Here is a 23,417-nt window from a genome sequence, read left to right as displayed (position 1 = left end):
GGCAGAAGGAGAGAAACACACAAAAACACAGGATACCTGTATCCGTAACACCATCATTAAGTTTGCTGACGACACAACAGTGGTAGGACTGATCACCGACAACGATGAGACAGCCTATAGGGAGGAGGTCAGAGACCTGGTCGTGTGGTGCCAGGATAACAACCTCTCCCTTAACGTGATCAAGACAAAGGAGATGATTGTGGACTACAGGAAAAAAAAGAGGACTGAGCACGTCCCCACTCATCGACGGGCTGTAGTGGAACAGGTTGAGAGCTTCAAGTTCCTTGGTGTCCACATCACCAACGAACTATCATGGTCCAAACACACCGAGACAGTCGTGAAGAGGGCACAACAAAACCTATTCCCCCTCAGGAGACTGAAAAGATTTTGCATGGGTCCTCAGATCCTCAAAAAGTTATACAGCTGCACCATCGAGAGCTTCCTGACTGGTTGCATCACCGCCTGGTATGGCAACTGCTCGGCCTCCGACCGCAAGGCACTACAGAGGGTAGTGCGTACGGCCCAGTACATCACTGGGGTCAAGCTTCCTGCCATCCAGGACCTCTATACCAGGCGGTGTCAGAGGAAGGCCCTAAAAATTTCAAAGACTCCAGCCACCCTAGTCATAGACTGTTCTCTCTGCTACCGCACGGCAAGCGGTACCGGAGCGCCAAGTCTAGGTCCAAAAGGCTTCTCAACAGCTTCTACCCCCAAGCCATAAGACTCCTGAACAGCTAATCATGGCTACCTGGACTATTTGCACCCCCAAGTATTTTTAGCCAGATCCTAATTGGTATGTCGAATTTTATGTTCCTTTTGATGCCGTAGAAGGCCCTTCTTGCCTTGTCTCTCAGAACGTTCACAGCTTTGTAGAAGTTACCTGTGGTGCTGATGTTTAGGCCGAGGTAGGTATCGTTTTTTGTGTGCCCTAGGGCAACGGTGACTAGATGGAATTTGTATTTGTGGTCCTGGCAACTGGGCTTTTTTTGGAACATCATTATTTTTGTCTTACTGAGATTACTGTCAGGGCCCAGGTCTGACAGAATCTGTGCAGAAGATCTAGGTGCTGCTGTAGGCCCTCCTTGGTTGGTGACAGAAGCACCAGATCATCAGCAAACAGTAGACATTTGACTTCAGATTCTAGTAGGGTGAGGCCGGGTGCTGCAGACTGTTCTAGTGCCCTCGCCAATTCGTTGATATATATGTTGAAGAGGGTGGGGCTTAAGCTGCATCCCTATCTCACCCCACGGCCCTGTGAAAAGAAATGTGTGTGTTATTTGCCCATTTTAACTGCACACTTGTTGTTTGTGTAAATGGATTTTACAATGTCGTATGTATTTCCCCCAACACCACTTTCCATCAATTTGTGTAGAAGAACCTCATGCAAAATTGATTCAAAAGCTTTTTTGAAATCAACAATAACTACCGTGGGATATGCGTCCACAGCAACCTTGGGAAAATCCTCTGAATTATCATTAACAGCAGACTTGTACATTTCCTCAGTCGTACGGTAATTGGCTTTTTACCAAATTACCGTACGACAGACCACGTATTCACCCTGCACACCCTAATTGACATACATGTATGTCAATTAGGGTGTGCAGGGTGAATACGTGGTCTGTCGTACGGTAATTTGGTAAAAAGCCAATTTGACATTTGCTCAGTGCTTTGTTTTCACTGAGGAAATGTACAAGTCTGCTGTTAATGATAATTCAGAGGATTTTCCCAAGGTTGCTGTGGACGCATATCCCACGGTAGTTATTGGGGTCAAATTTGTCTCCACTTTTGTGGATTGGGGTGATCAGTCCTTGGTTTCAAATATTGGGGAAGATGCCAGAGCTGAGGATGATGTTAAAGAGTTTAAGTATAGCCAATTTAAATTTGTGTTCTGTATATTTTATCATTTAATTTAGGATACCATCAACACCACAGGCCTTTTTGGGTTGGGTTTGTATTTTGCACTATAGTTCATTGTAGCTCTCTCTCACTCTGTCTCTCTCTCTCTCTCCACTATCGCACTTATCTCACTGCAGCCTCGGGGACGTCAAACTCAATCCTATTTTCCGGCTTTCATCCAAGCTTTCTCGATTCATGATTAATATTTTATCCCATTACCTTTGTCAAGGAAATCCAGTTTATATCACTACTGCAGAGTATCTGCCTACTTAATATGCTTCCTGTAGGCAGGATGTCATCTATCAGCCTTGCTTTACCTTTTTACAGTCTGAATTCCATCTGAATACATTGGTTTGTTATTAGTTTAGGCTGGGGCATTACCAATGAGATGGAATAGCATGAAGCTGCTTTTTCTCTTCTCCTATGTCTGCCTATCTACTCTACTCTGCTGCTTATCTCAGTCACACGCCAGTCCTGGAGGTCTGAGGAGAGCTCTGTGGCGAGGTGATTTCTGCTTGGTGTTGTAGGGCAGAATGTTGAATATTATGATATTGGCTAGCCAAAATTACATGGTCCGAGGCAAATGTTGGTGTTTGAGGGGTACTTGAAATGTCTAATTTGCATATCTTTGATGTGATTGGGGAAGGACTGCATGTGCAGTACTGTGAACACTAAATCAAACACCTTTGTGCAAGGTTTTAATTCCTTTCATTGTGTTTCTTCGTACGTTTTCTTTTCAGATAAATCAATTTAGTTGTGAAAAGAAATGTTGAATGTGTTCCAGTCTGGATCTCTTAGTATTAAGTGGAGGAATGTGTCGTAGATAGAAAATCTACTAGTGCTTCTACAGTTAGCTTGCATAGGGGATAGTAGCTACATTAAATAGAGCTGAAATGCTACCTGAATCACAATGAAGCCAATATCACAGAGAGGAATGGTTTCGCAACATTTCAATTTACCCCAAAATTCGATAAATTAATACACGTGAGTCAATTCAACAGACACAGCCAATCTCTTCATATTAAGACAATAAAGCCACTACATAATACAGTGTCCTTCCTGTCAGTGGTCATGTAACCAGAGTGGAGGAAACTGGAGGAATCACTCAATATGCAGCAATGGGCTTTTAGTGGCGTGAACAGGCATGTTGTGACAGGGTGCTGAATCCCCTCGCTAAGTGCCAGTGTGGGTGGCACTAATGAGACGCAGTGGAGCCTTATTTAATTTGTTTGATGTTTTTTTTTGTGTATTATTAACCCGTCCACTTTGGAAGACACATCAATTTTTATTTGTTTTGCTTTTCTGCTACATATACATACATTTTACATAAACATTTTACATATACATTTTACATACACATTTTGCATACACATTTTACATACATGGTACTTTTATATAAAGCAATCACATAACAATAATACATTACCAGACATAAACTCTTTAATCCCATCCTTTAGCCACTCTCAGCCCATCCCACCTATCACCATAGACCACCCTCGTTTGGTTCCATGTGCCATATATTTTTCAATTGTGCTGTGATGTTTTACATACATTTTGAACCTTTCTAATCGTATAGTATCCACAGATTGTTAGCTAAAGATGAAAACTTTTCCTACGAGTATTATTATATTATTTATTGACTGACTATGGTTTACCAAATCGCCCAACACTGCTATTTGTAAGGTTCATTTTAAGTGAATGTTGTGATTTTTTAACCATTCCTGAACCTGTGACCAGAAACAAGCTACATAGGGGCAATACCAGAATAAATGATCTAGTGATTCTGTCTGTTCGCAGCAAAATCTACAGAGCTGAGATTGTTGTATGCCCCATATATATAGCATTCTGTTGGTGGCAAGAATTTTGTACTCGAAGTGTTGAATCAAGTGTTGTTTTTTGTACCAGTTCATCGAAAATCTCTTCCCATTTATTTTGCAACCTGTATGGGGCAGCTGTCAACATTTTTGTCCTCAAATGAAACTGCTATGTGTTTCTATTTATGCCAATTCCTTTCAGCCAATTTGTATCTTTAATATATGGCAGGTAAACAAGTTCCCTACCTTCTCCCTTTTCCACTTGCCTCCTCCATTTTTGTGGTAATGCTGCAATCAGTTGGTTATAAGTTTGGATTGAGCAGACATTCCCATATATTTTCGATAGCTGCATATATGACATAACCCCACCATTTATATTCATACCATATAAAAATAAAAATAAACATTAAGAATGGTTTTTTATTAATCAGTATATTTGAATTTAACCATAACATTTGTTGTAATATTTGTTCTATCTTTTCTGGAGGATAAATCTGAAATTGTAACCAGCTTTGTATGGCTTGTTTAAGAAAGGGTGATACTTTAAACAAAATTTCATTTTCAATTAGTTGGAAATGAGAAGTTGTAATCTGTATAAAGGCAAAAAGGCCATTTTTGAACAAAAGATGAGCCTTTCTTAATAATCTACTGGAGAACAATTTTGGGTTTAAGTATAATTTATGTATGAGTGAAGCTTTTAATGAGAGGCTTAAAGCTTTAATATTTAAACTCATATTCATTATATAAATAGGCACGTTTAATTTTGTCTGGCTTAGCATTCCAAATAAAATTTAATCTTTTTTGCTCATATGATTTAAAAAACGAGCCGTCTGGAGTAGGCAGTGCCATTAGTAAGTAAGTAAACTATGATAGGACCAAAGAGTAAATCAATGTGATTTTTCCATAAATAGACAAGTATTTACCTCTCCATGGTTGCAGAATCTTATCTATTTTTGCAAATTTTCTATTGAAATTGATTGTGGTAAGTTCATTTATATTTTTTGAGATGTGAATACCAAGTATGTCTACTTCACCACCCGCCCATTTTATTGGTAAACTACAAGGTAGTGTAAACACTGTGTCTTTTAACGATCCAATACGTAATATGGTACACTTGTCATAATTAGGTTTTAGTCCAGAGAGGAGACTTTATTTGATCCCCACAAATAGCTTAACAACTGCCTAATGTCTATTATAATAGATCATATACACTGACTGTACAAAACATTAGGAACACCTTCCTAATATATTGAGTTGCACCCCCCCCCTGCCCCCCCTCACCCCTTTTGCTCTCAGAACAGCCTCAATTCGTGGGGGCATGGACTCATTCCACAGGGATGCTGGCCCATGTTGACTCCAACGCTTCCCACAGTCGTGTCAAGTTGGCTGGATGTCCTTTGGATGGTGGACCATTCTTGATACACACAGGAAACTGTTGAGCGTGAAAAAACCCAGCAGCGTTGCAGTTCTTGACACACTCAAACCGGTGTGCCTGGCACCTCCTACCATACCCCATTCAAAGGCACTTAAACCTTTTGTCTTGCCCATTCACCCTCTGAATGACCCACATACACAATCCATGTCTCAATTGTCTCAAGGCTTAAAAATCCTTCTTTAACCTGTCTCCTCCCCTTCATCTACACTGACTGAAGGGGATTTAACAAGTGACACCAATAAGCGATCATAGCTTTCACCTGGATTCACCTGGTCAGTCTATGTCATGGAAAGAGCAGGTGTTCACTCAGTGTATGTTGGGATGGCTCTATGCAGAGACGCAGAGAGAGCAGACTGCCACTCAGGCGCTCTCTCTGTGTGGGAAGGATCAGAGGGGGATTATATGAATCAGAATTGGCTTGTGGGTTGACTGGGTTGCATGGTGTTAATTGATTTTCCATGACCACATGTTGAACATCAATGACCTGGTGTGTTCCTGGTGGGCTGAGCTATATTAACCTGGTCACTCACACACACCATCACACAATAACTGCATGCTGATTTAACTAGGGTTGCTGTTTGGGCAGACCTGCAGTAATTACTATCTGCTACCAGCAAGGGAGTTCACCTCACACAGAGACACACACACACACACGTTTAGCACACACAGAGCCATACACACAGAACCACACACATACACCTCTCACACACACACTGACCAACACTCCATACCAAATGTCTTTAAGATTGTCAGTGCCTAAATTGGAACATAGTGGCTGTACAGTAACATTCTATTCATGACGCCAGAGCTTTGGCTCTGCGCTTCACAGCTCTGAATGGGATTTTTACTGACATCCGTTCTGAACTTGAGCATTGCGCGTGACAAGATGTTGCCCCGATCCCTCCCGCTAATTGGGCAACTTTTGCACATTTCTTGTTGACTGAGTAAGGGAAATGCTGTAAATTACGATGACTCTATCTATTTTGAAAGATGAGACGTTGAGGATTATAATAAATACTGCTTTGATGTCAAGCCAAACACTTGTGAGTCCAAATGTGCACTTCACATTTCCATATCATAGAACTCATGTAATATTTAGTGTCAATGTTTATGATCAATATGTTTGATATACAGTTACAAGATGACATGATGTTATACCCTGGATTGTCCTGAACAGAATGAGCCTATGTTTGTTGTATTGTGAAGAAAATTTGCCGCGGACCACGCATCTGAATGCACTCATGATTCTCATAACACTATAAGATCGTATTTTATAATTTAGCTAGTCATGTTGGCAATAGAACAGGCTTTTAAATTATGCCCACCTGACCCAGATTGCGATTTATAATTGACCGTTTTTGGATTGCGTAAACAACAACAGTAATTGTGTAAAGGCAGGGATGCAGTGCTGTGTTCCAACGTGCTCCAGTTCCTCAACTGCACAGCTAGGAGAGCTAAAAAAAAAGCACCTTATAGTTGAAGACTCTTCTTTGAGTGCATTGAAATTACTTAGGAACTGTTCACACACTGGAGAGGTGTGTGGCCACTTGAAGACAGCAGTTAGTCCTCTCACTCAAACCCTTGTAATTATTTTGTCTTACAGTACCAGTCAAAAGTTTGGACACACCTACTCATTCAAGGGTTTTTCTTTATTTTTACTATTTTCTACATTGTAGAATAACAGTGAAGACATCACAACTATGAAATAACACATATGGAATCATGTAGTAACCAAAAAAGTGTTAAACAAATCAAAATATATTTGAGATTTGCGATTTTTCAAATAGCCACCCTTCGCCTTGATGACAGCTTTGCACAATCTTGGCATTCTCTCAACCAGCTTCACCTGGAATGCTTTTCCAACAGTCTTGAAGGAGTTCCCACGTATGCTGAGCACTTGTTGGCTGCTTTTCATTCACTCTGCCATCCGACTCATCCCAAACCATCTCAATTGGGTTGAGGTCAGGGGATTGTGAAAGCCAGGTCATCTGATGCAGCACTCCATCACTCTCCTTCTTGGTAAAATAGCCCTTACACAGCCTGGAGGTGTGTTGGGTCATTGTCCTGTTGAAAAGCAAATTATAGTCCCACTAAGCCCAAACCAGATGGGATGGGGTATCGCTGCAGAATGCTGTGGTAGCCAAGTGTGCCTTTAATTTTTTTGGGTTGGAAACAAAAATCTCCAATTTGGACTCCAGACCAAAGGACATTTCCATGGTCCATTGCTCATGTTTCTTGGCCCAAGCAGGTCTCTTCTTATTATTGGTGTCCTTTAATAGTGGTTTCTTTGGAGCAATTCGACCATGAAGGCCTGATTCACACAGTCCCTCCCCTCTGAACAGTTGATGTTGAGATGTGTCTGTGACTTGAACTCTGTGAAGTATTTATTTGGGCTGCAATTTCTGAGGCTGGTAACTCTAATTAACTTATCCTCTGCAGCAGAGGTAACTCTGGGTCTTCCATTCCTGTGGCGGTCCTCATGAGAGCCAGTTTCATCATAGCACTTGATGGTTTTTGCAACTGCACTTGAAGAAACCTTCAACGTTTTTGAAATTTTCCGTATTGACTGTCCTTTATGTCTTAAAATAATGATGGACATTCGTTTGTCTTTGCTTATCTGCTAAATGACTCAAATGTAAATATAAATGTTATTTGAGCTGTTCTTGCCATAATATGGACTTGGTCTTTTACCAAATAGGACTATCTTCTGTATACCCCCCTACCACAACTGATTGGCTCAAACGCATTAAGAAGGAAAGAAATTCCACAAATTAACTTTTTACAAGGCACACCTGTTAATTGAAATGCATTCCAGGTGACTACCTCATGAAGCTGGTTGAGAGAATGCCAAGAGTGTGCAAAGCTGTCATCAAGGCAAAGGGTGGCTATTTGAAGAATCTCAAATATAAAATATATTTTGATTTGTTTAACACTTTTTTGGTTACTACATGATTCCATGTGTTATTTCATAGTTTTGATGTCTTCACTATTATTCAAAAATGTAAAAAATAGTAAAAATAAAGAAAAACCCTTTAATCAGGAGGTGTGTCCAAACTTTTGACTGGTAGTGTATGTTGCACATATACCCACATTTTCCAGAAAAATTATTATCATGTTACTGAATGTATCCAGAGTTTTTTTATATTTTGTTATCAACAAATGTAGTAAATGTAAAATGCACATAAAATGAACAGTGCAATGTTTAGATTCAGTCTTGTGTCAGGTGAACTGTAGTGTCCTCACCTTTAGCCTAATAATTTTCCCATAATATCCAAACTGTTCCCTTTTAATTGCTACCATGGTTATGCATTTCCATATTTCTTCTGTAAGAAACATTTCAATTAAGCCCTATCCATATAGGCCAATTCCCACGAGTGTAAGGGGTTTTAATAATGATAATAATAATAATAATAATAATAATAATAATAATAATAATACATGGTATTTATAGAGTGCTTTTCAAGGACCCAAAGTCATTTTACATGAATTAAAACAAGAAACAAAAATCTAAAACAATACCATACTAACCAGAAATAAACAAGAACGATGAAACAAAGAGTAAGGAGAAGGGCTGAAGGAAAGGGAATAGTTTGATGTGTTGTGTGAGTTTGTCTATGTGGGAGAGAGTGTGGGTGTTTGTGAGGAGAGTGTGTGGGTGTTTGTGAGGAGAGTGTGTGGGTGTTTGTGAGGAGAGTGTGTGGGTGTTTGTGAGGAGAGTGTGTGGGTGTTTGTGAGGAGAGTGTGTGGGTGTTTGTGAGGAGAGTGTGTGGGTGTTTGTGAGGAGAGTGTGTGTGTGTGTGTGTGTGTGTGTGTGTGTGTGTGTGTGTGTGTGTGTGTGTGTGTGTGTGTGTGTGTGTGTGTCACAGGAGGTTGGTGGCACCTTAATTGGGTAGAATGGGCTTGTGGTAATAGCTGGAGCGGAATTGGTGGAATGGTACCAAACACATCAAACACATGCCATTCCATTGACTCCATTCCAGCCATTATTATGAGCCGTCCTCCCCTCAGTAGCCTCCACTGGTGTGTGTGTGTATTGGGGAGGGGGGGTAGGTAGTGGTAGGCCATGGTGAAGAGGTGGGTTTTTAGGTGGAACTGATAGATGGTGAAGACTCCGTCAGGGATGGTTGTGGAGTTCTAGAGCCTCAGCACAACCCTGGAGAAGGTCTTGTTATCAAAGCTCTGGCCCTTGGGAAGAAAAGGTGACCTGTTATGATCGGGGCCGGTTCCAGGCATTAGAGACATAACATCAGTCAGGGTCTCAACTTACTATTGCGAGTAAGAATAGTAGAATACACAAGGTGCAATTTCGAAATTTGGTTGTACATCAGCAGTTTTCCTCTTGTTACAGTGAGGGAAAAAAGTATTTGCTGATTTTGTACGTTTGCCCACTGACGAAGACATGATCAATCTATAATTTTAATGGTAGGTTTATTTGAACAGTGAGAGACAGAAAAACAACAAAAAAATCCAGAAAAACGCATGTCAAAAATGTTATAAATTGATTTGCATTTTAATGTGGGAAATAAGTATTTGACCCCTCTCAATCAGAAAGATTTCTGGCTCCCAGGTGTCTTTTATACAGGTAACGAGCTGAGATTAGGAGCACACTCTTAAAGGGAGTGCTCCTAATCTCAGTTTGTTACCTGTATAAAAGACACCTGTTCACAGAAGCAATCAATCAATCAGATTCCAAACTCTCCACCATGGCCAAGACCAAAGAGCTCTCCAAGGATGTCAGGGAAAAGATTGTAGACCTACACAAGGCTGGAATGGGCTACAAGACCATCGCCAAGCAGCTTGGTGAGAAGGTGACAACAGTTGGTGCGATTATTCGCAAATGGAAGAAACACAAAATAACTGTCAATCTCCCTCGGCCTGGGGCTCCATGCAAGATATCACCTCGTGAAGTTGCAATGATCATGAGAACGGTGAGGAATCAGCCCAAAACTACACGGGAGGATCTTGTCAATGATCTCAAGGCAGCTGGGACCATAGTCACCAAGAAAACAATTGGTAACACACTACGCCGTGAAGGACTGAAATCCTGCAGCGCCCGCAAGGTCCCCCTGCTCAAGAAAGCACATATACATGCCCGTCTGAAGTTTGCCAATGAACATCTGAATGATTCAGAGGAGAACTGGGTGAAAGTGTTGTGGTCAGATGAGACCAAAATCAAGCTCTTTGGCATCAACTCAATTCGCCGTGTTTGGAGGAGGAGGAATGCTGCCTATGACCCCAAGAACACCATCCCCACCGTCAAACATGGAGGTGGAAACATTATGCTTTGGGGGTGTTTTTCTGCTAAGGGGACAGGACAACTTCACCGCATCAAAGGGACGATGGACGGGGCCATGTACCGTCAAATCTTGGGTGAGAACCATTGAAAATGGGTCGTGGATGGGTATTCCAGCATGACAATGACCCAAAACACATGGCCAAGGCAACAAAGGAGTGGCTCAAGAAGAAGCACATTAAGGTCCTGGAGTGGCCTAGCCAGTCTCCAGACCTTAATCCCATAGAAAATCTGTGGAGGGAGCTGAAGGTTCGAGTTGCCAAACGTCAGCCTCGAAACCTTAATGACTTGGAGAAGATCTGCAAAGAGGAGTGGGACAAAATCCCTCCTGAGATGTGTGCAAACCTGGTGGCCAACTACAAGAAACGTCTGTGATTGCCAACAAGGGTTTTGCCACCAAGTACTGAGTCATGTTTTGCAGAGGGGTCAAATACTTATTTCCCTCATTAAAATGCAAATCAATTTATAACATTTTTGACATGCATTTGTCTGGATTTTTTTGTTGTTATTCTGTCTCCTGAGTGGCGCAGTGGTCTAAGTACTAAGTACTTGTTATCCTGTACTCCTGAGTGGCGCAGTGGTCTAAGGCACTGCATCGCAGTGCTAACTGTGCCACTAGAGATCCTGGTTCGAATCCAGGCTCTGTTGCAGCCGGCCGCGACCGGGAGACTCATGGGCGGCGCACAATTGGTCCAGGGTAGGGGAGGGAATGGCTGGCAGGGATGTAGCTCAGTTGATAGAGCATGGCGTTTGCAACGCCAGGGTTGTGGGTTCGATTCCTCTAACTGTAAGTCGCTCTGGATAAGAGCGTCTGCTAAATGACTAAAAGTGTAAATGTCTCTCACTGTTAAAAAAAACCTACCATTAAAATTATAGACTGATCATGTCTTTGTCAGTGGGCAAATGTACAAAATCAGCAGGGGATCAAATACTTTTTCCCCTCACTGTATGTCTGTCAGTGACAGTCACTCAATTAGCCATGTCAGCTAATAATTTTTTGAGTGGTAGTTAGTCTTGCCAGATATCTAAACTTGTAGTAATCATGGCCAAATACCGACCGGGCACACAGGGCACATTCCCAGAGGCCCTGACCTCCAGGAGGCCCCCATTGGTTTTGTTAGTCACTCTCGCTCAGATATCATATTAACATGGCATAAGTCATTACAAAATGTGTAGAATTGTAGGAAATTAGCTTTAAAACCTCAAAAATGTCTCTCCACCCCATGGCAAAAATGGTAGAATTGCAGAAAATCTGCTGTTAAACTGCAAAATAACATCTCTGCCCCATGGAAAAAGAATTGCATGAAATGTTTTATAAAATTGCAAAGTTTTACTTTAAAATGTAAATTTCTCTCCAACGTTAAGGGAGGGGCCACTAAAATGTTTTGCTGCGAGGCGGGCGGCCCCCCAACCAAATCTCGCTCAGGACCCACAAAAGGCTAGAGCCTTTAGGGGGCTGTGATTGATCAATGATCTGAGTCATTTTCTTCTGTTCTCTGCTGTAGGAGCATTGATAGGAACACAAAGCTAACAGGGTACCGATGATTTGATCTGAAAGAAAATAAGCTGTCATGATTTATTACCCAGAATACTACAGTACTTACTATAGAATTCTGTAGAAAACTGTAGTATACTGTAGAATACTATACTACACACAGTAGTATACCTCGATCATGTATAGTACTTACTATAGAATGTTGTAGTATACTGTAGAATACTATAGTAATTACTATAGTATTCTACAGTCCGCAAAAACACTACAGTAATTACTATAATAATAACCACAATTTTTTTCATACTACAGTATTTATACTATACTAAACTGTAAATACTACAGTATACTACAGTCATATCTGCAAAACTATAGTAAATACTAGTGTTCACTGCAGTATTTATTATATTGAATACCACAGTAAAGTCTGTAAAAACACTACAGTGAATACTATAGTATCATCCATACATTCTTTCTATCCCGCTATGCCTATCATTTATAAAAAATATTATCATCATCAACAACAGTTTCCTCTCTGTTGGTGAGTCTAATGGAAGTAAAGCTTCTAGACAGAAACAATCTGTGTCCCATTGCTTTTAAGTGTTTACTAGCTACTAACATCCTCCTGAGGCACGAGAGGCGGGGCTGGCCAATTCTAGCTACTGACGTTTCTGTCGACTATCAACATGCAAAGCGCATCTAGGCATTTAAGGCCAAGATCTCATTTGTACCAAACACTGTACCCCTAATCATGTTTGTCCACTGATCACAGCATATAATGTAATCAAGAATTACACAGCATGGAAAATGGCTGCTCCCTGAGCCTCATTTCATTGGCCGTAACTCTATCGTCACAAAGAGATGAGAGAGAAGGTAGCAGAAAAACAAGAGAAACAGACAAGGCAGGAGCAGTGAAGGAGGAGTGATGGGTGTTATCTGTGTTTGTTCAGACTCGTTCCGTTTTCTCCCTCCCTCCCAGGCCTTTGTTAAGTGTGTGAGAGTGTGAAAGGTCCTTTAATAAGACACTGCACTGCAGGGGTGTTGCCAGGCCCCCTTAACCCCAAAATAAGATATAGAACAAAGAAATACAAAAACAACCCAGAATATAAACTGAAGGGAAAAACAACCCAGAATATAAACTGAAGAGGTAAAAACAACCCAGAATGAAGGGGTAAAAACAACCCATAATATAAAGTGAAGGGGTTAAAAACAACCCATAATATAAAGTGAAGGGGTAAAAAGAGACAATGCCCCGAGGAGGAGAAGAGAAGATAATCTGACATGACAGGTAGTTGACTGTCTATTTGAAGAATGCATATTTATTTATCTCTGCTAATTGCATCCTGTTGTGCCATTGAGTTAATAATAATAATAATAATAATAATATGTCTGATTAAATCATAGTGTAGATTCACCTGATGCAGCCTACTTGATAGACGGAGGGAGGGAGCATCTGGGTGTGCTATGTTGAGATTAATGAAGATGTTTTAATTCCATCAGACTTAATTAGTGTTCTGCATAAACCACTGCGTTTACACTGAGCTAACAGGCCTGACTTCATCTCAGTCTCTGACTAACATATCAATTACCAAAGCCTTTGGGATGCACCTGCACTAATAGGGTGGCTTTAGGGGCTGACAAAAATCCATACACACACATTCTAGATGCCACACACACATGCACATATGCACACACACACACTCACACACACACACACACACACACACACACACATTCACATGGACTTACACACCTACATTCTCACAGGCACACACAAAGGCACACACACAGACACATTATCAGACAGACACATTATCAGACAGACACATTATCAGACAGACACATTATCAGACAGACACACAAAGACATGCAGTAACTCTTGCACACAGGTACAGCAGAACCTATTTACTCCGGATTCCATCCTAGTCCATGTGCATTATTCAATGCACTGAGACTTGGATCAAGGAGGCAAGGAGACAGAGCATGTTTGTCCCACTACCTACCTGTGAAGACACATCCACTACAGTATACTGAGTGTTACTGCTTTGTGTCCCTTGCTGCCTGTGTCTGCAGATCATGTGGTTTGTGAAGAGGAGTTTAAGTATGCCATGCTGGCCCTGAACTGTGTGTGTCCTGCTACCTCCACCCTCATCACCCTATTGATCCACTCCTCTAGAGGACAGTGAGTACACACACACACACACACACACACACACACACACTTTCTCCCATGGGCGTGGGTGGTACCAGACAGAGGCAGTGAAGTATGTCCTTTGACCTAACAGATTGACCTGTACACAGCAGATTAATACACAGCAGATTAATCATGGTAGATAGACTACTGACCTAAAGTAAAACCAGACCAGTCATGAGCCTCTATCTGCTGCCCCCCCACCCCCCCTCCTTTCAGAACAGCGTCCCCAGAGGCCTTCAGGCAACGTGCAGGAGCCTTCCAGCCCCTCAACAGGTCAGTGTGTGTCACTGTCCTCCTAAACCACCGACAACCCCCTCCCCCTCCTTCCGTATCCCTGATGTGCGGTGACATTAACTCAGTCAGGCATGCTGTCCCCATGTAACTGTCCATTTATTATTTACAGCCGACAGTTGTTTCTGTAATGCAGTCCTTCTCACATCACCGCCCACGCACAGCCGCACTCTCCGTTCCGCCCCGCACCCTTCTATTTTCTCACCTCCTGTCTCTCAACTCATCCTTTCTAAAGGCTGTCAAAGTGAACACAGCCCATGTGTATTGCTCTGATAGTGTCTGTGTCCCTGCATGTGTCTGAGTACTGGCTAAACTTGATTGGTTTCTGACACGGTTGTAAAGCGTTAACACTGCAGCCTTGAGGGGAAGTGTCTTTGATGTAAGGTTGATGCTGAAAGGAAAGCTGTGTGCACCACTGTTTAAAAGGTCAACTCTGTCCCCTCATGACCAATTAATTCCCTGATCGTGTCTCAGGGAGGGCGGGGCCTGCTCGGCTGACCAGTGGCAGCGCACCTACCGCCGCTGCTCGGCCAATGAGGTGCATCACATTTGTCTGGAGGAGAGTAAGTTCTTTGGGGAGTACCAGGGGAAGAGTTTCACCTTCGCCTCCTTCCACGCACACAAGAAGTGAGTCAATAAGCAGACACACACAAGCATACGCACGCACACAGACACACACACACACACACCACACACATTTTACATTTTAGTCATTTAGCAGATGCTCTTAACCACACACACCTACACACACACACACTTCCTGTGTCTGATCCTCTCCTCCTCGGTCAGGTATGGTGTGTGTCTGATCGGAGTGCGGAGGTTGGACAATGCCAACATCCTGCTGAACCCAGGTCCCTGCCACATCATGGGCGGCTCTGACACCTGCTTCTACATCAACATCTCCAAGGAGGAGAACTCAGCTTTCGTCAGGGGCCACAGAGAGCCCACGCGGGGGGGGCCCAAGGGCAGTGACAGGGGGGTGGGGCCCCAGACCATCTACCATGGACTCACCAGACTGCCTGTCCACAGCATCATCGCCAGCATGGGTCAGTCAGTCTCACTGAGACACAGTTAAACTCAGATCCTTTGTCTAGCATAATGTTTCTTAATATACAATTCTGACTCACTGTCATCACCACTATGAAGATTTCCTGATCCATGTACATGGCACAGATTAGGCACAGATATGTTTTACATTTAGATCCACAATAGGCAGATGTAAGAAGCCTAACAGTTGTATGAGGAATAAAACAGTATATGATTGTATGTCTCTGGTGATAAGAGCATCTGCCAACTGAGTGAAATGTCAGTTGTAAATGTATCTGGCATTTAGGTTTCCTTTTGTTTTAGAGATGTTTTACAACCACACCACCTGGTGGGGAGCACTGGGACTTCTGGTTCTCAAAGATTGAAAGTAAAAACGTGCCCTAGAACAAAAACAGACAAGGATGCAAACATAGCACAAAGGGCAAGCACAGATCCAGAATCAGTACTATTTGGCTTTGTGAGAGAACAATGATACTCCCAGTCACAGCACATTGGTACTCTCACAAAGCCAAATAGTACTGATTCTGGATCTGTGCTTGCCCTTTGTGCTTAATTTGCATCTGTATCTGTGTTTGTTATAGGGCACATTTTCACTTTAGCCTGTGCTTGTATGGACAGGACAGTGCTATAACTGTTTTCTACTAAGGGTGTGGACTGGTCATTGACAGTATGTGTGATTGTATGTGTCCTCTGTCCCCCGTAGGCACAGTGGCCATTGACCTGCAGGACTCCAGTGATAGCAGCCCAGAGGGCCAGGGCCCGGGGGGTATGACCATGGGCAGTGGGGGAGGTGGCAGGGCCAGCCGGGTAGAGGGGGGGCTGGGGGGCGCTAACACCCTGGCCCTCCCAGCCACAGCAGACTCTGCTGAGGAGAGACGCCACAGCATCGCCCCTGTCCTGGAGCTGGTGGACGGGGTCAACTCAGCAACCTTCGACCTGCTGGGGGACCAATCAGAGGACGAGGGCGGGGACGAAGGGAAGGAGGAGGGGGACGGAGATGAGAAGGGCCAGTGGGGGGTTGGACACTGCCAGTAAGTGTTTAGGAATTGCCGGAGGTCTAATGTGTGTTTGAATTAGTTTATTTGAGTCCTGCTATGTTGTGTCCTCAGACCCAGGTGTAAATGTGTTTGTGTGTTTCTGTCTGTCTTTGTGTGTGTGTGTGTGTGTGTGTGTGTGTGTGTGTGTGTGTGTGTGTGTGTGTGTGTGTGTGTGTGTGTGTGTGTGTGTGTGTGTGTGTGTGTCTGTGTGTGTATGTGTGTGTGTGTGTGTGTGTGTGTGTGTGTGTGTGTGTGTGTGTGTGTGTGTGTGTGTGTGTGTGTGTGTGTGTGTGTGTGTGTGTGTGTGTGTGTGCGTGCATGCGCGTGCGTGCGTGCGTGCGTGCATGTGGCAGGTGGGTGAAGGGGTACCCGCTGAACTCTCCGTACATTGGCAGTTCCCCTGCCTTGTGTCACCTGCTGCAGGAAAAAATGGCCTTCTGCTGCCTGCGCCTGGACAAGGTGGGAATCAGTCTACTTCTGGCTTACTTACCCTCAACTAGAACCATCCTACCTCTCTACCTACCTCCTCTTTGATGATGATGATGATGATGATGAACTTCATGTAATCCATTAGAATTCATTTTCGGTGATATCTCCCTCTCCTATAGGCCTGCCACCACATCCCGTTTGAGGACGCTCGGTCCTACGGCTTTAAGAACAAGCTGATCATCGTGTCGGCAGAGAGTGCAGGAAACGGCCTATACAACTTTATCGCGCCCCTGAGGGCTTACTACCGCCCCAGGAAAGAGCTCAACCCCATTGTGCTGCTACTGGAGACCATGTGAGTGGAAACAGACACACTGCAGGAAACCATAGAATAATAGATCTAGAACATTGTAAGTCTCTATGGTGTGATCACACTGCAGGTGGAGCATAAAGAAGGGGCCGTCTCATTGGTCTCATTTTAAGATTTCCATTAACAGAATTTACTGTATGAAAATGTCTATGTTTCAAGAGTTTATGTGCACTCTGCAGTGCACTGTGCGCATAATATGAAATATAACTGTGGTTTCTCCAGGTGTGCAACCCCAATATGGGCATATTAAAGTGGAATCCAATAAAAGGCCAATAAAAAGCTGAGTCATGGCCGTGTAGTGGTTTGCAATCCCACTGTTCTCTGCACACAGCAGCCAGACTTTATATTTCTCTTGCTGATTGGGGGTTCTCTAGTAGCCTGTGTCACAGATCTGTTTGTGCTGTCTTGCCAACTCCTATGGTGATTGGCGCATGACAATAATAATAAAAATAATAGCATAGGACCATCATAAGAGATAATGGGAGTTACAGGAGTTGGCAAGACAGCACAAACAGATCTGGGACTCAGGCTACTTCTCTATCTCTTCCATTGCAGGGAGCCTGTCTGTTTGTTATGGTAGCTATACGTTTGTGCTGTATGTAATCCATATGTGTTGTGATTGATTCAGACCTGAGCCAGACTTCCTGGAGGCTATCTGCTGGTTCCCCATGGTGTTCTACACAGTGGGCTCCATTGACAAGTAAGATAATCCTCCTCAGTACCCTCATGGCATCACTCTGCTTTGCTTTTCACTCCTACTTATTTTTCTCTGCTGCTAATTCATATGTAGCAGCTACATTCCCCTGACGCTGTATATGGATTGACTTTGTTTTGTACTGTGTATTGCATTAGTTTGTCATTCCCGCTCTCTGCTCACTGCTATTTCTCTGTATATTCACAGCATCAGTTCTGTTCCAATCTTTCTCTATCTCTCTCTCTCTCTTTCTCTCTCCCCTTCTCTCTCTCCCCCTCTAGCCTGGACAGTCTGCTGCGTTGTGGAGTGACGTTTGCTGACACCATGGTGGTGGTTGACAAAGAGAGCTCCATGATTGCTGAGGAGGACTACATGGCAGACGCCAAGACCATAGTCAACGTCCAGACCCTCTTTAGGTTGGCTGCTCAATCATACACAACCATTACACAACCATTACACATCCTTCACACAACCATACCCAACCATACCATCTTGCAGAATCCAACATTCCTGTGTACAGTCTACACACGGTTAAGTTGTTCGTGTGCATTCATAGATATATGCATTCAGAAAGCATTCTTGATTGTGTCTCTTTCCTCTGTCCTCCCAGACTGTTCCCAGCCCTCAGCATCATTACTGAGCTCACCCATCCAGCCAACATGCGCTTCATGCAGTTCAAAGTCAAAGACCATTACTCCCTGGCTCTCTCCAAGCTGGAGAAGGTAACATTGTATTATCGTACTCTCTCTGATGAGTCGGACCATCCTAGTCAGACCATCTAATGATGGGTCATGTTGGAAAGTCAAAAGGAAGTGGTACTCCATTATTGTAATGCTTTTCCATTTCCCCCTCTCTCTCCCTGTCTCTCTCTCCCTGTCTCTCTCTCCCTGTCTCTCTCTCTCCCTGTCTCTCTCTCTCCCTGTCTCTCTCTCTCCCTGTCTCTCTCTCTCCCTGTCTCTCGCTCCCTGTCTCTCTCTCGCCCTTTCACTCTCTCTCCCTGTCTCTCTCTCTCCCTGTCTCTCTCTCTCCCTGTCTCTCTCTCTCCCCGTCTCTCTCTCTCCCTGTCGCTCTCTCTCCCTGTCTCTCTCTCCTTGTCTCTCTCTCCCTGTCTTTCTCTCTCCCTGTCTCTCTCTCTCCCTGTCTCTCTCTCCCTGTCTCTCTCTCCCCGCGTCTCTCTCTCTCCCTGTCGCTCTCTCGTCTCTCTCTCTCCCTGTCTCTCTCTCTCCCTGTCTCTCTCTCTCTCTCTCCCTGTCCCTCTCTCCCTGTCTCTCTCTCCCTGTCTCTCTCTCTCCTTGTCGCTCTCTCTCCCTGTCGCTCTCTCTCGTCTCTCTCCCTGTCTCTCTCTCTCCCTGTCTCTCTCTCCCTGTCTCTCTCTCTCCCTGTCACTCTCTCTCGTCTCTCTCTCTCCCTTTCTCTCTCTCTCCCTTTCTCTCTCTCTCCCTGTCTCTCTCTCTCTCCCTTTCTCTTTCTCTCCCTGTCTCTCTCTCTCTCCCTGTCTCTCTCTCCCTGTCTCTCTCTCCCTGTCTCTCTCTCTCCCTGTCTCTCTCTCTCCCTGTCTCTCTCTCTCACTGTCTCTCTCTCTCCCTGTCTCTCTCTCTCTCTGTCTCTCTCCCTGTCTCTCTCTCTCCCTGTCTCTCTCTCCATGTCTCTCTCTCCCTGTCTCTCTCTCTCCCTGTCTCTCTCTCCCTGTTTCTCTCTCTCCCTGTCTCTCTCTCTCCATGTCTCTCTCTCCCTGTCTCTCTCTCCCTGTCTCTCTCTCTCCCTGTCTCTCTCTCTCCCTGTCTCTCTCTCTCCCTGTCTCTCTCTCCGTGTCTCTCTCTCCCTGTCTCTCTCTCTCCCTGTCACTCTCTCTCCCTGTCTCTCTCTCCCTGTCTCTCTCTCTCCCTGTCTCTCTCTCCCTGTCTCTCTATCTCCCTGTCTCTCTCTCCCTGTCTCTCTCTCTCCCTGTCTCTCTCTCCCTGTCTCTCTCGCTCCCTGTCTCTCTCGCTCCCTGTTTCTCTCGCTCCCTGTCTCTCTCTCTCACTGTCTCGCTCTCTCCCTGTCTCTCTTTCCCTGCCTCTCTCTCTCTTCCTGTCTCTCTCTCTCCCTGTCTGTCTCTCCCTGTTTCTCTGTTTCTCTCTCTCCCTGTCTCTCTCTTTCCCTGTCTCTCTCTCTCTTCCTGGCGCTCTCTCTCGTCTCTCTCTCTCTCCCTGTCTCTCTCTCTCCCTGTCTCTCTCTCTCTTCCTGTCACTCTCTCTCTCCCTGTCACTCTCTCCCTGTCTCTTTCTCTCCCTGTCTCTCTCTCTCCCTGTCTCTCTCTCTCCCTGTCTCTCTCTCCGTGTCTCTCTCTCCCTGTCTCTCTCTCTCCCTGTCTCTCTCTCCCTGTCTCTCTCTCTCTCTCCCTGTCTCTCTCTCTCCCTGTCTTTCTCTCTCTCTCCCTGTCTCTCTTTCTCCCTGTCTCTCTCTCCCTGTCTCTCTCTCTCCCTGTCTCTCTCTCTCCCTGTCTCTCTCGCTCCCTGTCTCTCTCGTTCCCTGTCTCTCTCTCTCCCTGTCTCTCTCTCTCCCTGTCTCTCTCTCCCTGTCTCTCTCTCCCTGTCGCTCGCTCTCCCTGTTTCCTTCTTCCTGTGTATGGAAATCTTATAGAAAGAGAGAGAGGGGGGCTCCAACCTGGTCTTCATGTTTCGTCTACCCTTCGCTGCGGGGAAGGTGTTCAGTGTCAGCATGCTGGATACTCTACTGTATCAGGTTAGTCCAAATTCTCACGCCAGCACAGCAACGCTCCATATCTCAAAACTCAGTCTACAATATTTGTATTGCCCCTTTATTGATCAATGACCCTCTGTTGTTTGTTCCCACCAGTCCTTTGTGAAGGATTACATGATTTCCATCACAAGACTGTTGCTGGGACTAGACTCCATGCCTGGCTCAGGCTTCCTCTGTGCTGTGAGTATACAGTATACAGCCCTGCTTAGATGGTACTGAGGTTGAAGGGACATTAGTGTTGCTGCCTGGTACTGAGGTTGAAGGGACATTAGTGTAGCTGCCTGGTACTGAGGTTGAAGGGACATTAGTGTAGCTGCCTGGGACTGAGGTTGAAGGGACATTAGTGTAGCTGCCTGGTACTGAGGTTGAAGGGACATTAGTGTTGCTGCCTGGAACTGAGGTTGAAGGGACATTAGTGTTGCTGCCTGATACTGAGGTTGAAGGGACATTAGTGTTGCTGCCTAGTACTGAGGTTGAAGGGACATTAGTGTTGCTGCCTGGTACTGAGGTTGAAGGGACATTAGTGTAGCTGCCTGGGACTGAGGTTGAAGGGTCATTAGTGTAGCTGCCTGGTACTGAGGTTGAAGGGACATTAGTGTTGCTGCCTGATACTGAGGTTGAAGGGACATTAGTGTTGCTGCCTGGTACTGAGGTTGAAGGGACATTAGTGTTGCTGCCTGATACTGAGGTTGAAGGGACATTAATGTAGCTGCCTGGTACTGAGGTTGAAGGGTTATTAGTGTAGCTGCCTGGTACTGAGGTTGAAGGGTTATTAGTGTAGCTGCCTGGTACGGAAGATGATGAAGGTGGGGTGTTTGGGCTCTCATAGATGAAGATCACTGAGGAGGACCTGTGGATCCGCACCTATGGTCGACTCTACCAGAAACTGTGCTCCTCCACTGGTGACATCCCCATCGGCATCTACCGCACTGAAGCACAAAAGCTACCAGTCTCTGAGGTACCTGTCTGGAAAGAAAGATCATAATTTACAGGAATCAATGACACCAAGCAGTACATCATCATGACGTTTTAGTGATAAAACATCAACACCCAAAATAAAAACTCAACTCACTCAATAACAACTCACAATAGAAACAGCTGCTGCTTGATATTGGTCTGAGCTGTGTGTGTGTGTCTCTCTCAGTCCCAGGTGTCCATCACAGTGGAGGACTATGAGGACACCAGAGAGCCCAGGGAGCCCCTGCTGTCCCGGAGGGGTCCCCACCGCAACTCCACCTCCTCCGAGCCCCCCTCCTCTTCCTCCCACTCCTCGGACCACCCCCTCCTCCGGCGGAAGAGTATGCAGTGGGCCAGAAGGCTGAGCAGGAAGGGGGGTCGGGGGCCCAGTGGGTCGAAGGGGGGCACAGGGAGCGCTGCGGAGAGGATCAGCCAGCAGAGATTAACCCTGTTCAGACGCTCTGAGAGACAGGAGCTCAACGCTCTGGTCCGCACGCGTATGAAACACCTAGGCCTCTCACCCACCGGATTCAGTGAGTACTGTTGGATATGTTCTGAGGGGTGGATGTGTGGTCATGTAGCACTGCACTGCGCCTGCCTAATGCAATAGAACAGTTTGCTCATAGCTTTGTGTTTTCCTCCACAATTTATTTATCAACATTACTAAGAAACAACTTAATTGGTATCATTTGAGTTCCTGTGACATGGCATGTTTATTTCGTCTTGTGGTGTGTACTTCCTGTGTCAGACGGGATGACGGACCAGGGCAACAGGTTGTCTTACATCCTCATCAACCCCTCTCCTGACACCAGGCTGGAGCTGCATGATGTGGTGTGAGTACACAATATCCTGATGGCTCAGTCAAATCACACATCATCAGCAGTCAATTTCACACAATTTCCCTCAATATACTGGTCCAACTTAAATTAAGTCTTGCACATTCACTCAGGAGGAAATCATTAAAGATAAGTGGGTAACACTTCCTAAAAAAGCCTGCAGGTATAATGGTTTATAATGGTGTATAACTTAATATAAGAATTTATAAGCATTTCTTAAATGTATTATTCATCTGTCTTGGTGTGTGTCCCATGTCCAGGTACCTGATCAGGCCAGACCCTCTGTCTCTGTTGCCTAACCAGGGGGGCGGTAGGAAGACTAGCAACAGCCGCTCCGAGGGCCACAGGTTCGACACACAGAACAGCACCCATTTGTGAGCGTAGACAACGGAACTCAGCAGCATAGTGGGAGGGGGAGAGAGAGAGAGAGAGAGAGAGAGAGGGAGAGGAGAGAGAGAGAGAGAGAGAGAGAGAGAGAGAGAGAGAGAGAGAGAGAGAGAGAGAGAGAGAGAGAGAGAGAGAGATACTATATGGAAGGACACATCTACTCTGAACATACAGTCACAGCTATCACTTAATTGTTTATTTCCGAAGACTCTCAGATGCATGGACCTTTTCTACAAGCTGATTTGTTTTATTTATGCCCCATTTCATTTTTGAAGTGGAGAGCTGAGGACACAGAAGTGCATTTAATGAACTTGTATTTGTATTTATGTATGTGCATGTACTGTATGTATGTTATGAGCCAGACACTGCCAATTTCTATCTGGACAGCCAAAGGAACACATTTCCAAATGACTGTTATTTTTCTGTCTCTATGTGGTTGTGTGTGTCGAGTCACACTTGAGGTCATTCGAGGTGATTGCAGCCGAGCCAACAGTATGCTGATCTGT

General features: G+C 44.6%; 1 pseudogene across 1 annotated transcript in view; it reads left to right on the top strand.

Annotated features, from left to right (window-relative positions):
• Positions 1–22,902, top strand: part of LOC311103692 (potassium channel subfamily T member 2-like) — an 88,818-nt pseudogene extending 65,916 nt beyond the window's left edge. The window contains exons 15-30 of the transcript in view: positions 14,004–14,112; positions 14,341–14,397; positions 14,890–15,042; positions 15,205–15,461; positions 16,166–16,493; positions 16,853–16,958; positions 17,108–17,280; positions 17,924–17,995; positions 18,271–18,405; positions 18,600–18,711; positions 20,612–20,713; positions 20,828–20,911; positions 21,561–21,689; positions 21,876–22,221; positions 22,437–22,521; positions 22,785–22,902. The product of the transcript in view is annotated as a potassium channel subfamily T member 2-like (transcript). The remainder of the gene's footprint in view (positions 1–14,003; positions 14,113–14,340; positions 14,398–14,889; positions 15,043–15,204; positions 15,462–16,165; positions 16,494–16,852; positions 16,959–17,107; positions 17,281–17,923; positions 17,996–18,270; positions 18,406–18,599; positions 18,712–20,611; positions 20,714–20,827; positions 20,912–21,560; positions 21,690–21,875; positions 22,222–22,436; positions 22,522–22,784) is intronic.
• The last annotated feature ends 515 nt before the right edge of the window (positions 22,903–23,417 follow it).

Source organism: Coregonus lavaretus (genome assembly GCF_964263955.1).
Source record: "Coregonus lavaretus genome assembly, chromosome: 28".
NCBI classification, from domain to species: domain Eukaryota; kingdom Metazoa; phylum Chordata; class Actinopteri; order Salmoniformes; family Salmonidae; genus Coregonus; species Coregonus lavaretus.
This window is presented reverse-complemented; position numbering and strand designations above follow the sequence as displayed.